The sequence below is a fragment of the Rousettus aegyptiacus genome, unplaced genomic scaffold (assembly GCF_014176215.1).
Source record: "Rousettus aegyptiacus isolate mRouAeg1 unplaced genomic scaffold, mRouAeg1.p scaffold_m13_p_2, whole genome shotgun sequence".
NCBI lineage: Eukaryota > Metazoa > Chordata > Mammalia > Chiroptera > Pteropodidae > Rousettus > Rousettus aegyptiacus.
The window spans coordinates 102,660,928-102,677,281 of NW_023416295.1; the positions used below are offsets into that span (position 1 = coordinate 102,660,928).

General features: G+C 36.2%; 1 non-coding gene across 1 annotated transcript; it reads right to left on the minus strand.

Annotated features, from left to right (window-relative positions):
- Nucleotides 1-1,531: 1,531 nt before the first annotated feature.
- On the minus strand, nt 1,532-1,684 carry LOC118614491. The gene has a single exon (XR_004956081.1). It is a non-coding gene; the product is annotated as a small nucleolar RNA SNORA62/SNORA6 family (small nucleolar RNA).
- Between the last annotated feature and the right edge of the window lie 14,670 nt (nt 1,685-16,354).

A 16,354-nucleotide genomic window follows, 5' to 3' on the forward strand; every position in this document is an offset into this window, starting at 1 on the left:
TGATGTAAGTTCCCACTGAAGTTTTCTAGAGTGATACACCAAGGGGAAATATCTAAATCTCTCATCACAACATTAAATGAAAACATGAGAGAGAGATATTTTGTAACTTGTACCTAAAAAATGTTTGAATTATACCTGAATTTGATTTACTTCTAACATAATCTTGTCTTTCTCTTATTGAAGAAGGAAACTTGAAAAACATCAGGAAGTTAGCCCCTGAAAACCTATGAGATTATAAATGTTAAATTTCTCATTTCCCACTTTATGACATCAGTAGTTATGAGGAAATTCTAACAGCTTTGAAAATGATGTGTATGAGTGGTTATTGTCTAACTATCGGGGCCTGAATAATGTTATCTTGACTGAAAAGAAAGAGAACTTGTGTAATCACCTGGAGGAAACCTTACAGCATTGGCAGGTGTAAAAACACCGGAAGTACCCAGCCATTCTTTCCCCTATGGAACTGATGTGCTCATTAGTAATCTTAGTTGTATTCCTGATTTATACACATTTCGTTCAGTGAAACTAAGTGATCATTTTCTTAAAAGCTGAGACACATTCTGTTTTCAAACTTGGAAATACTTACCATCTTTCCTCTATTTGGGGTATTCTGGCTGATTTCTCATTTGTTCCCTAACACACTGTGTCTTTCATTAAGTGTTCCTTTTAGCGTTGTCACTAATGTTAAGTCCAGGCCCAAGCCCGAAGTCAACAGGCTGAGATATGTTACAAGGAAATACACTACTGTGTGCCATCTTGATCAAAAATATTCTTTTTTCTTCCTTCTGCATTCAAAGATGTTCACCCCCACCTCTAATAACAAAACCTTGAATATCTCACCCCATCTCGGCACAAAGCATAAAACCTAGGCTCTCATGATAATCTTTCCATCAGGTGAAGATCTGGAGATCAAATAAAAGGTAGTTTTCTTCAAATGTAAATTCATGGGACAGTGAGTGATGACTGGAACAAACATCACTCTCATTGGAAAGAGGATAAGAAATGTTACTTGATTAGGCCTATAGTTTGCTCAGTTCATTGTTTCTTTAGGTTCCTTTTTCTGGAAAAGCCTGAGTCTTTTTCTATTATACTCTTTGGCCACCTCTCATCACAGCATTGGATAATATGCAGCGTTGAGAGCTGAGCAGCTTGCTAAGCCTGCTCTGTTCTTGTAGAAGATGATGTTTTATGTCTTAATAGTTAGTCTCTTTAATCCAGTTAATCTCGTTTAATTGAAACTTTTGACAAAAAACACTCTCATAAATGTGGTTTTTAGAAAATTATTTGATTTCAGTCAGAAACATGTGCAAACAGCCCTCTCTGCCCACCCTTATGGTTTGTTGTTGTTGTTTGTTTCTTTGTTTGTTTTTGAGGTATGTCTTTCTCTCTAGACTTACAGATAACTTGAGCCACTAGGCTTCAAGGAGACTGTGGGCACCGCTTATTTGCTAAGCCATTTTATCCAACTAACATAATTTTCTAGAGGTCACCGTAACTGTTCAGAATTTCTTCTCGTTTTGTTTTGTTTTTCCCTTGTTCAAGGATTACTGTCAATCTCCACTCATTAGGCCAGAGACGCTTGTGTTGTTAATGAAAAACTTGCCCTTCATGTAGCATACTACCTACACTTGTGAGTTCATTGGCCAGACAATGGCCACAGCTCCAAGCTTTAACAATGTGCAGAACCAGCCAGTGTTTTTAACAAAGATGATGAATGGCAATACCCATTATTTGGGCATGTATCTTTATCTGAACCTCAACGATACCTCTGTTGCTCAAAGCACTTCCATTTATCTTTTACTAATTAAAACAGTTCTGTTTCTTAACTCTGTGATCCCTGCAATTCCTGGTCGCTCTCATTTTTCCTTCTTCCCTGTTGGCAAAGCTGCCCAATTCTTTTCTGAGTTCATCTGACCATTCTGGGGGAAAAAATAACGAAGCCACAGTAGTAACATTCCCTTTTGACATCTCTTCCCCCAAAGCTACTCATTCGTTAGGTAAATTATCTGCTAAGTTATTGCAGCTTTGCCAAATGCTTTGTCACTGCATGCTATGGGTCACCGTTTTTCCAGCCTCCAATAAATAGTAGTGGTTTTTTTGTTTGTTTATTTTTTTATAATATGTCTCTTGGCCCTAAGGTCAATACAGACTTGCAGTTTTTTGTTATAGGAGCACCTCATGTTAAAATACTAATATCTCTTTCAGTCAACTTTGCTACAGTAACAAATAGGCTCAAAAGCTTAGCACTTCTACCAATAAAAATTGATTTCTTGCTCATATTACACAGAATCTGGGGTCAGCTACAGTTCAGCAGAGGCTTTAGATAAGCTGGGCTGGGCTCCGATGCCTTCCTATTCTAGGGCTGGAAGTCCAGCCTCTGTGCCAGTTATTCACATGCCTCTTAAAGGTTCCACTCAGCATCAGCAGTAAAAGAACTGGCATTCTGTTCATATTCCCTTTTCCACAGCAAGTTAAAGAATTTAGATCAAAATCAGTGGGCAGAGTAGTCTTTTCATATAAAAAGGTGATGGGAATGATTACAAATAATAATAAAATTCACCACATGATCCCATCTTAAAGGATTTGAAAAAGAACAGAGTAAGCCACTCCTATAGAAAAAATGAGAAGAAACAGCAGAAAACAAAAACAAATCTAATCAGAAATAAATTTATTAAACAAATTCTTGTTTTAAAAAATCTAATAGAACCGAAAAACCTCTGGCAGGCTTGGTCAAGTAAAACAAGAGAGACTAAAAAATGAAAGTGAAGTTATAACTAGAGATGTTGCAAAAATTACAAAGAAATAAGAGAATCATATGACCAAGATAATTGGAAAGATTAGAAAACACAGAAAAATTTATAATTATTTGTGGCTAATCACAACTATCTGTACAGAATGTGAACAACTGAATTATGCTAACACAAAGAAATTGAATCAATAATTAAAAACTTTTCCTAAATCAAAACCCAAATCTAGACAATCTTATAGACAAGTTTTATCAAACATCCAAGAAGGCAATGCTTTGATCTTACTAAAGATAACTTAGAGAATACTAAACAGAAAGAGAAAACATCTGCCCCCAAATTCTAGAAGACTTAATCTTGCATAGCAAAACCTGATGAGGACAGAAAGAGAAAGAAACGTATAGAACCATCTTATTCATGAGCAAGAATGCAAAAATTTTATATATGATACTAGCAAAAAATACTGGGAATATACCAAAAGATTAATATATCTTAAATAATTTGGATTTATTCCAGGAATGTAAGTCTTATTTAACATTAGAAAGTCTGTTATATTAGTTTTTAATATAAAAAATTTAAATGAGAAAAACTGTATTATCTCAATAGACTCATGAAAGCTCTCGATGAAATTCAACATTGGCAAACAAACAAACAAACAAACAAACAAACAAACAAAAAACTAGTAAGTTAGGAATAAAAAATAACTCTTTAATAAATAAGATCTAAACAAAATACTTAAAAATATTTTAATAGTGAAACATTATAGATGTTCCCTTTCAGATCATAAAAGATGAGGCTGACTTCTAGCACCACTTTAATCCTATTTTGTATCTTAGGCAATAAGATAAGAAAAATAAGTGAAAAGCATAAGGATTGCAAAAAAATACATACATATGGAGCATAACATTTAGCAATGTTTCTGGATGTAAAATCAAATATAAAAACCAATTACTTTTCTAAGCACAGACAACAAAGAAATAGAAAATGTAATAATAGTAATAATATGCACTTTATAATATCTCTAAGAAATATTAGGTACTTAAGAATAGGTATAACATAAGATTTGTCAGATTGTAATAGAAAAAATAATATGATTTTACTGAAAGATATTAAAGAAAATTGTATAGAGAAATATATCAATTTTGTGAATTCAAACCTCAATGTTATAAATATATAAATTTCAAAATCCCGATGAGTGTTTTCATAAAACTTGGAAAATTAATTTAAAATTTTATATTGAGAGAAAAGCCTAAGAATGGCCAGAATTCTGAAGAAAAGATTCATAATTTAAGGTTAAATATCAGTTATCAAGCCCGATAAAGATGGTATATATTTGTTCAGAAACAGATAAATGGACCATTGGAACAGAAAGAAGTGTAAAGAAAAAAACTCATTCTTAGAAATTAACTAAATGCCTATTATTAGTAAAAGTGATAAATTCTAATATCTTTATATAACATAATACTATGTATTTGAGAAAAATTAACAAATTACAGTTATATGCAACAATTGGATGAATTCAGGAGCATAATGTTTAATAGAGAAATAAATTTAAGGAGCTAATATATTTAGTAAAACTATAAAAAGAAGCAAGGCAGTGAGTGATAAAACAAATTTAGCAACATAATTCTCCTGAATAGGGAGAAAAATAGGCATGATGAAATGTGCCTGAGACACAAAAATGGCAAAAGGTAGAGTTCTTTTCTTAAAATGGGAGTTGTTTCTATTTCTTATATTTGTGTATATTTAAATATTTTGTATCCACTCAGTATTCCATTATAAAACAACAATAAAGAATACATGGCGCAGAAGAATCTACCACACCTTAGGGGACACCAGCATGTGTGACCTAATGAGATGATAGACTTATCAGTCATTGGGTATAATCGGGTTCAATCCCATTAAAATTACCTCAGAGGTAAGTTCAATGTGATGTTGCAGCACATAAGGAAACTGTCCCTAATACAGATTTGAGAAAGAAGTGGTCAGGGAAGACTTCCTGAGAGAGTTAATAAAGTGAGACCTAAATGATAAGGAGAATTTAGTCACGGAAGTTTCCTAGTCAGAAGAAGGAACACGTATGAAGACCATTCTTTTCTCATCTTCCACTGATCCTGTGGATCTTAGATCAAAATTTGATTATAAAATCTGATTCTACAGAGGTGATCCAAAAAGGTGATGAATTTTCTATATATTGAATTCTGTTAAATTATACTGCTAAATTTATGATTTCTATAACTGAATTAAAATCATTTACTACATTAAGCAATTCCTATTTTTCCAGGTGGCACAACCCTAACAAACGAAAAAAGCAAACAATAAAATTTTGCTTTACATTCTCGGCTTGTAAAGAGCGATACAATGTAACTCCAGGGGCAGGTACTATAATGAGAGCTTATTATTGGGCTCTAGTTTTGAATGGACCTTGGGTTTTCCTTTAAAGTAAAAGCCTGTATTGTGGGACAAAGAGCTTTATCCCTTGTGACGGGAAATCTAAGAATAACTGTTCTTTATGAGTCATGCAAACACATTCCAAAAAGGCCTTTCTTCTATTCAACATCTGTAAGAGCTCTTCCTGTCTTTTCCCACCACCTCAGCCCAGGTAGAGATGACAGGCAAGGGATAATGGGCAGCAGTTATTTTTACCCTATTGAGTTTCAATAAAGGAACAAAAAATAATTCACAAGAACAAGTATTTCAGTTTTGTGTCTTCAGAGACAAAATGTGGCCAAGAGTGACCTTTGGGTATAGGAACTGTGGAAGAATTTTTTTTCAGCTTGTATTTGGTGCCAATTTCTCACCAATGGAGACAATTCTGACTCCCGGGTTGAATCTTCATTTTAGCATCCTTTGTGGGGATGATCACATGGTCCTGGGAGAAAATGTTGTGCCCTGAGTGGTGCTCAGTCTTATTTGGGCAGCTCCTTAATAACATTGTTTTTTCTTCACTAAAGAATCTAAGTTTTATCATTTTAGGAAGTAGAAATTTAGGGTTTATCATACAATCTAAAGATACTTTTTCAAATATTTAAAAATCAGAAAGGAGCTTTATTTCTTTTTAAACAAAATCTTAGATTTGTCCTTTAAAAAATTGAAATTGACCAGAGAATCTACTTCTCAACTTTTCCTTGATTTGAAGAGATTGAGTTGGGTTAGAATGGTAATGATTCTTTTTTTTTTTTTTTTGGATGAAGAATTCTTCTGCTCTTTAATGGGGGTAGAGGATGGTGGAGAAGGTTGGCCATGGTGAGATTGTAGGTACTTATCTTAAACATAGAACATAGAACTGGGGAGCAGTGTCGAAGGGATGTCTGATTTCAGACTTCCTACAAGGTCTGTCTGCTCATTTTTGACTTTCTGCACTGCACACAGAGTAGGTACAACACTATGAAGCTGTGTAGTTCAGAAGAATGATTTGCCTTCCCCTTGCTAAAATATGGGAAGTAAAAAGAAGAGAGACAGTATATGCGTATGTGGATTATAAATAAAGAACAATATCTTAAAAGAAACCAGCTTCTAGCCTTTTTCACTTATGCTAGGAAAAAATAGATTTTTTTTTTACTGCAATGTTTTCTCCATGAACTGGCAACTGTGCTGTATCATAAGAGCCTTCTCACGGAGTAGATAGTCAATATTTGTTGAATGAATGACACCATTCTAAAAAGAGAAACAAATATCAGTGTAATCTCTAGCTGGATGTTTATGCTCCCCGGTGGTTTGACTTCAGAGTGAAACAAATGAAAACCAGTCTGGCTGGGATACTACAGTTTCTTATACCAATCCAGAAACCACCAGATTTTAGGCATTTACTGCACCAGATAAGTGACAACAGATGCTTAATGAATCCTCAAATTAGAGATTTTTCCCCCTCTGTATCTCAGCATGGTGGAGCTAATGGAGGGCAAAACTGACAAAAATAATTAAAATGATGCCAGCTTTTAAAAGAGAAGGGGCCGTGACGAGCAAGCACTCACAGGACAAGCAGCTGCAGATACCAATTTGAAGAGACAAACTTTCTCACCTCAAGGAGCAGGGTTATTATTCAGCACCAGCTCTTCACAAATGAAAACTCTTCACATCTGGAAAGTGTGACAAAGGAAGGGAAGGGACTTGCCATGGCAGTTATACCGGTTACCATGATTTTCTAACTGGTTCCAGGTCTCTTTGTTGTGTTCCCATGCTGCAAAGCAACAGAAGGAATGGGAATATTCGTGCAGGGCTTTTGATGACATGTGATGAGGGTTGTTTTTGAAATTTATTTATGTTACCATCTGCATCAAAATAACATGCTTTTTCATATTCGGTTTGAGTGCCTTTAGTTCACATAAACAATTCACATAAATTGTTTAATGTCCTTTTTTTTTCACCTCTCCCTAGCTACTCCATGTTTTTCAACTAAATACATATTCTCTTTAAATCTTTTCCCTTATCCATGTGCCTGCCTCCTTTACTCCTCATTCTTATGTCTAGAACAAGAAATAGAAATAATTTTTATCTATTATGAAATCATTAAATCATTTTTAAACAAAGTTTAGCTAGACGGGACCACCTTGGAGTGTCTCCCAATTACCATAACTATGAAATTTGCAAAACTGATTGAAAAGTGAAGTTTTTTATTGTTCCTTGCACCCCAAAGATTCCAATTATAAACTTCGGAAAATCTTGCTTTTGAAGAAAATAATCAGCCCTGAAAGATAATTTTTTAAAAAGTCAAGAAAGGGGCAATTTTAAAACCAGATCATGTGATTCTTCATTGTCACAAGAGGAAATTTTTGTTGACATAGTCATTTAGTCTGCTCAATTAAGTATTTCGTTAAAACAGATATTTATTTCCTTCTGTAACAGTTAGAAGAGATGGCATATCAAATGCAGTCAATTTTCTAGGCCCCAATGAAGTTATGAACTTGTGAAGAAATATTATTTTCATGTGGTGTTTTGTGGTTACTATCACTTTAGGCTGGTCCTTACACCAATCCGAGCAATCTTATAGTTTATGCCTTGCCTAAAAGGTAAGATAAAGAGGTACATTTTTAGTGCAGAATGTACCTTGCTATCACCATCAAAAGAATATTTTCACCTCTGTGCAATAGCTATTTATTGAGTATCAATTGAGCTCTACTGAGGTCCCAGAATAATAAGTAAAAGAGATTTTTACCTTCAACAATTAGCTATGCTAACATATGGTAAGCATTTATATCAGTTTCATCTACAAGTCACAGAAAATACAGCCTAACATACTAGAAATAAATATATTGATAAATAAATGAAAAATACATGGACAGGGCTGGCCTCAACATGGATAGATTAATAAATAATGCTAGATTTATTGGATTATTAGCTTTGCTCCTCATGCGGGTTAACTCTTTCTCAAATTAACATGATGGCAAGATGATTCTGGAAACTCTCCATATTACGTCTTCTTGTGTAGAAAGGAGGCATCTCTTATCGACAGTTCCTGCAAAAATCTGGCAGTTTCCTCTAATGAAACGATTTGGCCAAATTCCTTTTGTAAACCGAACAAGGGGACCAAAGTAATGGAATTATGCTGATTGGTGAGGCTGGGTCACATGACTAATGAAGGACATTAGGGGTTCTGACTGGTCAGGCCTAGGTTACATGCCCAGAAAAAACATTCAGTGCTCTGATGAACAGGCCTGGGTAACTTTCCCATAAAGAGAATTCAGTGCTTTGACTTGGCCAGACCTGAGTCACGGATTTCACCTCTGATATTAGGGTTAGAGGTCAACCTCCTGCACCAAGCACTGGGGAAGTTATTCTCCAAAGGAAATTCATAGTACCAGAAGAGAGAGAAATGAATAAAAAGTATACACTTACAGTGTTATAGTGGGTATTTAAAAGGCATATTTGAGTACTTACTGTGCTCTAGACATTGTGCTAAGCACTTACATGCTTCGCCTCATTTAATTTGCTTCTTACATCAACTTATGAGGTGTTCACAACTATAATTTACATTTTATGAAGTCAGAGTTTCAAAACTTAGGTAGCCTGTCTTAGGGCACACAGTTACAAGGAGGTGGAGCCAGGATTTGAGGTGCAATGTCTGATTTTGGAGCCTGCACTCGGAAGCACTAGGATATACCATGGCTTAAAAAGACAGCGACAACTACAATAGCTAATTCTCATGGGATATTTACTGTGCAAAGAACTTTCTGTGGATTATGAGCAAAATGCTACATCTACCTGAAGTATAGCAGCTTATCTTATTAGGAAGGCTTTACAGAGATAAAGAAAAAGACACAAGAGTTGAGACTACCCTGGGAGCGAGGTAAGTCTAGGGAAGTAGTTTGTAGCAGTGGTGGCAGTGGCAGTGCTAGACCTTGGGGAAGTCATTTTCAGTAACAGAAGGATATAAGCATATTTGTAGGTGGAGAAGAAGTCAAGAGAGACAGCAGTTGATAATACAAAAGAAAGCAGGGAGTTGTTTATGCAGCAGAATCTCAGAAGAGGTGGGAGAGAATGAGTTTCAGAGCTTTGATGAAGGTTTTAGCCTTGGATGAGAGAGACACATTTTCTTCTAAGATGGAAAGAAGAGAAGAATGAGACAAAGCAAAAGATTGCATCTTTGCTAAAATACACCTCTTCACATTTGTGTTAAGGCTGTCCAGCTCTTTACATGAAATTTCACCTTTACTTCTGCTTTTATTCCATCTTGTTCAAGGTGAAGAGTCTCTTGATAGAACCAAATCACTGGGTTTTGGCTAGCTTTACATAACATTTTAAAGGTATTTATCATTTTCCATTGTGGAATTCTTACCAAATTTACTCGTTTGATTTTTTTGTTAACTTTGATTAGGTATGTTAAAGGTGTTTTCTCTCTGTCATTCTGGTGTTTTTATGGTAAATGTCCACAAAGGACTAGCTTTACAATTTATTACAGAATAACGTATAACTTGTTATTCACATAACTTATGTACATATATTAACGTAAGTAAGCAAATAGTATGTTTCCAAGAAAGAGGTAGAATAAGCTAGCTAATTAGCTACAATTTGCAATTAGATAGATTGGCAGCTGGAAGTGATGACCCGTTACTTTATAATTAATTGACGTAGATCTTTTTTAAATTAATTAGTTAAGAAGTACACCTGGGCAGAGATTGATGCGCAAGAAGCCTTTGGTACTCCCATAAGAAATCGAGGTCAAGCCAGTGATTATGGCTATTCCACCTTTCAACTGTCTGTTCAGCAGTAATTCAACCAGCCAATTATTGCTAAGATAGTCCTTAATTGTCTTCTTCAGGTTCTATTGTGTCTTCCAATAAATCTACAGATAACCGTATTTTCTAATTATTGACTTATTCTAATTATAGCTCTATTGTTCTGTAGATATTTAGTATATGTAATATGTGTATATGTGTGTGTGTGCCATATCGAGTGGCTTACACCCGCCAGGCTCCATGATGAACTGCTTATATACTTTATTTCATTTTTCTTTGCAGACTCCCTATGAATTAAGTATTCAAAGAGGTGGCATATTATAATGGGGAAAGACAAAATTCAAAAGCCTGCCCACCTAGATTTAGATCCCAGCTCTGCTACCAAATGTTTTGTGATATTGGACAAATTACTGAACTCTCTCTCTCTCTGTTTCTTTATCTGTAAGATGGTGATAATAGTACCTTCTAACAAGCATACATGAATTAAATTAGTTAATTTGTATAAAGTGTTTAGAATGAAATAAGGCTGTCATATAATGATATCATTACTTTTCCTATCACCCTTGCCAAAAATGATAATATGCACATTTTTTGAGCTGTTATTCTCTTTCAAATATTTTACATATATTAACTGACCTGATGTAACTGCAGAACTAGCTCAAAATAGTCCTATCATAGTTAACAAAATAGTGAGTTCCTGTTTAGAGACAAAGGACAAAAATCTGTAACTGCACACAGACTTCATTTCTTTCAGATAGGTTTTTCTCTGAGTCGAACAGACTTTGTCTAGTAAAATGGCATTGTGACTCACTTGCTTTTTTGTCCTTATCCTTCCACCTTTATATGCCTACTCCCTTAATCATTAAGCCTTAGGACATAAGGTTTTGGCCAGTGCCAAATCTTTTAAGAATAAAACTTCAGGTCTATTGATCATGAGGACAATAAATTTCCATTAAACTAAGGATAACATCTTTGCCTTAGGTGTGTTTCAACTCCAGACCCATCAAGATGGAATAGCTCCCTCAACCACAGGACCAGAGGGGATGATGCCATGGCTGATTTCAGAACTGAACTCCATGATCGATCAGTAGCACCATGACCCCAACTGCCTTAGTTTCCATGACTAATGATCGTTCCCTTACATAATCTTTCCTCTCGAGATACCCGGGGGCCACATCTTTCAGCAGTAACTCATCTGCGTTTCCGGGACTTGCAACTCTCTAAAATAAACCTTTACTCTCTTTGCTGCAAAACCTGTACATATCTCATTGGACTTAGACACGCTCAGGCAGACGGACCTCCTTGTTCCAGTAACAAAGCCGCAAGTCATGCAGCTGAAGCATTTGCAAAGGAGGGAACTTTAACCTCCAGCTGCACTTGGCACCAAAGTCTCATCCTCCCTCACCTTTCCAAGAACCAAAGGACCAGAACATAACCATAACTGGAACACTGCAACCCTTTCAGAAGCCAAGAGTCCATTGTCCAGGAAGATTCAGTGCTGACGCCCCTTTACCGTAAATGGCCATATTCTAATAGCCCCAGTTAAAACTTGCCCCACCAGCACTTCCGCATACCTGTCCCCCTCAGCCTCTTAAAAACCTTTAACCTAGTTAAGTGAGAAAGATGGATTTGAGGCACTATTAGGTCTTCCACCTTCTCAGCTGCTACCTTCTCAATCAATAAACTTTACTCCAAACTCCAATGTTCTTAGTTTTGGCTTTTCAAAACATCAAGCACATGAACTTGGGTTTCAGTAACATTAATTCTTCCATAATCCCATGAGGTAGACATGGCATAAATCAAATGAATTGCCATTTTACAGATAAAGGAATTGAGGCACAGAAAATAATGTTAGCATTACCTAATTACTAGTAGAAGAAGCAAAATTTACTTTCAAAAAGTCTAGCTTCTACCCTCGTGCTTTTAACTACTCTGCCATAGCTGTCACATTCTTCTAACATTGTCTGTACTCCAAACACACTGAAAGAAATGTAGTCCTCAGAAGGAGCAGGGCTCTTTTATACATGTCATTACATGAGCTCTTTGCCTGGAATGCTATGCTTCCCGCACCCACTTGTTGAACATCTATTCGACCTTAAATGTTCAATAATAACAAAATCATCTACTCTGAAAAGTCTTCCTTAAGGGAACTTTCGCATCTTCCCCTGACATACTGCTGAATCCTATGTTTATCTGTGCTTATAACATTCTTACAATGTGTCGATCCGATAGTCAAATAATAAATGAATATTTATAAGTTTACCAACTTATCACTGAGTCTTTTTCCTCAAGGACATTATATCCTAAAGGAGGATGATAGACATTAAACCTGTGGAAAGATTTTTAAAATTAAGATAATTTCAGGTGTTAAAAATGACTTCTGGAGAAGATACCATGGGTTAGTGTGGAAAGGGACTGGGTGTGCTGCTTTAACTAGTTTGGTTGGAAATAAGACTTCGATAATAGGAGGTAGCCAGCCAGGTAAAGATAAATGTGGAGAGCATTTCAAACACAAGGACTAGCAAGTACAAATGCCCCTTCATAGCATCAAGGTTGTTGCATTTAAAGGACAGAAAGAAAAAGAGGCAACTAACAACAACATAAATGAATATATAACCACTATTTATTCACATATTTATCTTCCTACCTAAACTATGAATTCTTTAGGGTTAGGGATATGTCCCACTCATCTTTGAACTTCTAATGCTTAGCCCATTTCCCAAATTATGATCTTTTTGTCTAATTAGCTGAATAAATCGTTGGCACTAGTGAAATGTTATCCAAGATATTTTATTTCTCTTTTCTCTTCCTCCTGCCTTTTCCATGCATATTACTCTACTGAAATGATTTTCATGCATCTCTTTTTTCTGTCTGGTCCCCTCTTTACACTTCTGTTTTCTCTTGGTTCTACCTTCCCCCACACATATTTTCCCTACCCCTTGATCTCCTTTTTTTTTTGCCCCAGGTAATTCCCCTCTAAGCTGCAGGGATCTAGCACTAGGTATAGTCTTTGGAAAGGAATTAAAGCTGCTCATACGTCTCTTACCTCTTTTTACTCTGAACCCTCTTTCATAGACCCTGAAGAATTCCTCTCATTTTGGGGTCAACACCAAAGCTGAAAACATAACCCAGTCCTTAGATCCTTTTTGCCTAGTAAATGCAAGCTCGTTTTCTTTTAAGCCTTTGTTCTGGATCCTGCGTTTAGAAGAGGGAAGAATGAGGTGAGCAACCTTGCTGTTTCCTGCCCACCTAGGGAGAAGTTTTACTGCTTGATTGCTCTTAGAGATTGAGGTTAAAGAAGTTAAAAAAGGCAAGAAGGAAAAACCAATTTTAATAGTTAACTATAAGGATTCCTAGAGTTCCTCTTCTTCCATCTGATAAAGATAAGAAGCAACTCCTGTGCTATTGTCTTGCAGTACCAGCTTTCCTCTCCTTGGCAGTTTACACTGCTGTTCAGAAGGAAATTATAACCAAGCATTAGCTCAACCTCCCCTGGGGTCTTAAAGGCCATCATGTCTTCAGTTGCTAATCAGCTGAACCCACGAATCTTAGATATATAGATTTTAATCAGCTCCCCCCACCCTTCCCTTTTTTCCTTGTGTTTCACAGCATGGATTTCACCTCTGAAGAGTTTAGGGTTAATTTTGGAAATATAGGAAATCAGCTTTTTCTTGCTTGTGGTCATTCTTGAGATACCAGTGAATGTGACCTAATTCCCTCCCCTTATTTCCAGGCATTTCTGTATGGCCACTTTCACTCCATAGCTACAGATACAATCAATGCAGCCTGGTGATCTTTTATGTAAAAGAAAACCTGGTGCTTTTTAAAAAGCTCTCTTTCTGTGGTGTGTGTGTGTGTGTGTGTGTGTGTGGTGTGTTTTGCTTTAGTTACTACTTGTAAAATGCCTATACTACCTTTAATTATTTTAAGATATTATAAAAAGTATCTTGGTGTACAAGTGTAAATGGTAGGGTGTTTTCCAGGAATCTAAAAATGGAAAGGCAATAATATATGGATCATATTCTTGGGTTCTGGAGTCAGTTTGCCTAGGTCAAATGCCTGTACTAACACTTACAGCAGCAATGCCATCTTTGGAAATGTGGGTGTACAGAACAAGTCACCCCAAGATGTGCTTCTGTGGTATGCGGATTGTTTTGATCTAAAGGCAACTTCAGCTGTAAACTTAAGAGAAACTTCTGCCCCTCCTCCCTTAACTACCTAGAAGAATTTAAATTAGAGGCCTTGTTCATGAGAGATTAGCAGAGATAACTTCTTTTGATGTATTTGTAGGGCAGGGCAAACTTGTAGTGAAGTTCTCTTCTTATCATCTGCAATAACCTATTGAAGCCCCCAAGGCACCTAATCTCATCCCCAGCTCAGGATATCATATATACCCATGTTCTCTGTCTATCTATGCATGGGGGGTCTCTGCATGTATGTGAGGTTTTCACACATATGTATGTATTAAATTTGACTATTTTCTCTTGCTAATCTGTTTCATGTCTATCTGATTTTTAGACCAGATCAGGGTAGAGGAAAGTTTGTTCCTTTCCCACAGAAAAATATCCAATGCTTCCGTGGTTCATTTGTCTCATTCTTAAATGAGAATAATAGTTCCATGTTGTAGAGTTTGGAGGAGAAATAAATAAGATAAGGTATGTAAATTTCTGAGCATAGTGTTGTTGGTAAAAGAATGTCCAGCCTAAGAAAAAGTCTTATAAGAGTTTATTTGAGCCAAACTGACAATTACTGAGAAGCAGTCTCCAGGGACTGAGAAAATGCTGTGGAGAGTGGCAGTTTTGCAGCTGAATTTAAACATTAGAATCGTAGGAGGAGACGTTGGGAAGGTTACATGAAATTCATTGATGGTAGATTATGGAGGTGGGAGAAAACAAAGCAAGGAAATCTCTGAGGTACAGGATAGTTAACATTCATAGCTCAGAGAGATTGTATGTGGGCAAAAAGATAACAATGTGGTCTCATGCTCTGGTGCTGGTGGTTGTTGCCTTCATGGCATCTGGAAAAGACTATTCTTTGATAATTCTTTAAAGTTAAAAGTTGACCTTGTCAAGAAAGCTACAGGCCTATGATGTGACTACCTACAGTGACCTGCATTTAGTTAGAAATTTTTATGTTCAAGCTATTCCGTGTGGTTACTTTGGTTTCCAGGTTTGTAAGGCCAGCCATGTGGGCCTCCTCTGAGCTTCTCGGGTTTAGTATGTGGTCTTTTTTTCATCCACGATGTCAAACTCAATATAAACACTCAAGAGAAGTGCTGATTATTTTGGCCATTGCAACAGGGGAGTAGAAAGGGAAGAGGTGTGCTATCAATCAACTACATGAATCCTACTGGTTTCAGCTGCTCATCCTCAGCTGGGATGTCCATGCCTGTGTCATCTGTCTTGGTACTCACCACAGCTGTTCAGGAGAATGCACAAGTGATCCCAAGAGGCACAGAAATTCTAATATGAAGAGATTAGGCACAGGTCCTCTTATTTGCCAATGTCACTAAAATGAGGGCGGGGGGCGGGGGAAGGACCACTGAGAATTTCAAGAGCATTCAAAGGAGCATTCAGAGAAAATAACAAAAAAATCATTGAATCTAATCAAATTTAACAAATGCTCATTCTGCATCTAATACACTGTGGGGATCTCTTGGGAAATTAGGGGCAGGAAGAAAGACCTGTTACTTCCTTCAAAACTATAATTGGGAGTAATGATTTGAAAAAAATTAGTTCCTCATCTACTAAAGTGCTTTTAGTTTTGGAGAGGAAAAGATGCACTTTACTCTTATGTTTCTTAGAGTTCTTGGTATGATATATGATGTAGACACGATGCTCACTAACATTATTACTGTGTAGTCAGAGAAAATGTACAGTTTTTAATGTGAAGGAAGAATAAGTGTAATCACACCCAGGCAATGAGATAATTACAGCCAAATAGTTAAAAGCATGAACTCTGGAGACAGAATGCCTGAATTCGAGTCCAGACTTCCTTGCTTACTAGCTGTCTGACCTTGTACGATTCACCTTAATCTTTCAATGTGCTTTAATTTTCTTATGTCTCAAATAGAAACAAGAATAGTCTTTCCTCATAGAGTTGTCAGCATTAAATAAGAAAATGCACATAGGAACCAGCTCAAGAGCTCAATAAATGCTAGTTATTATTATTATTATTAGCAAAGATTACTTTCAATTTCATTTGATCTTTCTTTGTAAAAATTCATTTCTTTTTGACTTGTTAAGAAGTTTGAATAAAATCAATTTTGTCCTCACCAAACCACTTTTTGGTGTCATGTTGCCCATTGAGACTTAAGAGCCGAGACTGATATAGTTGGAAGGGGCTCTCAAAATTTTTTAATCAAAATCAACATTTTTGTGTGTGTTGGGAGCAGAAGTGGATGCATATTGTACAAATTTGGCTGGTTCCTCTAAT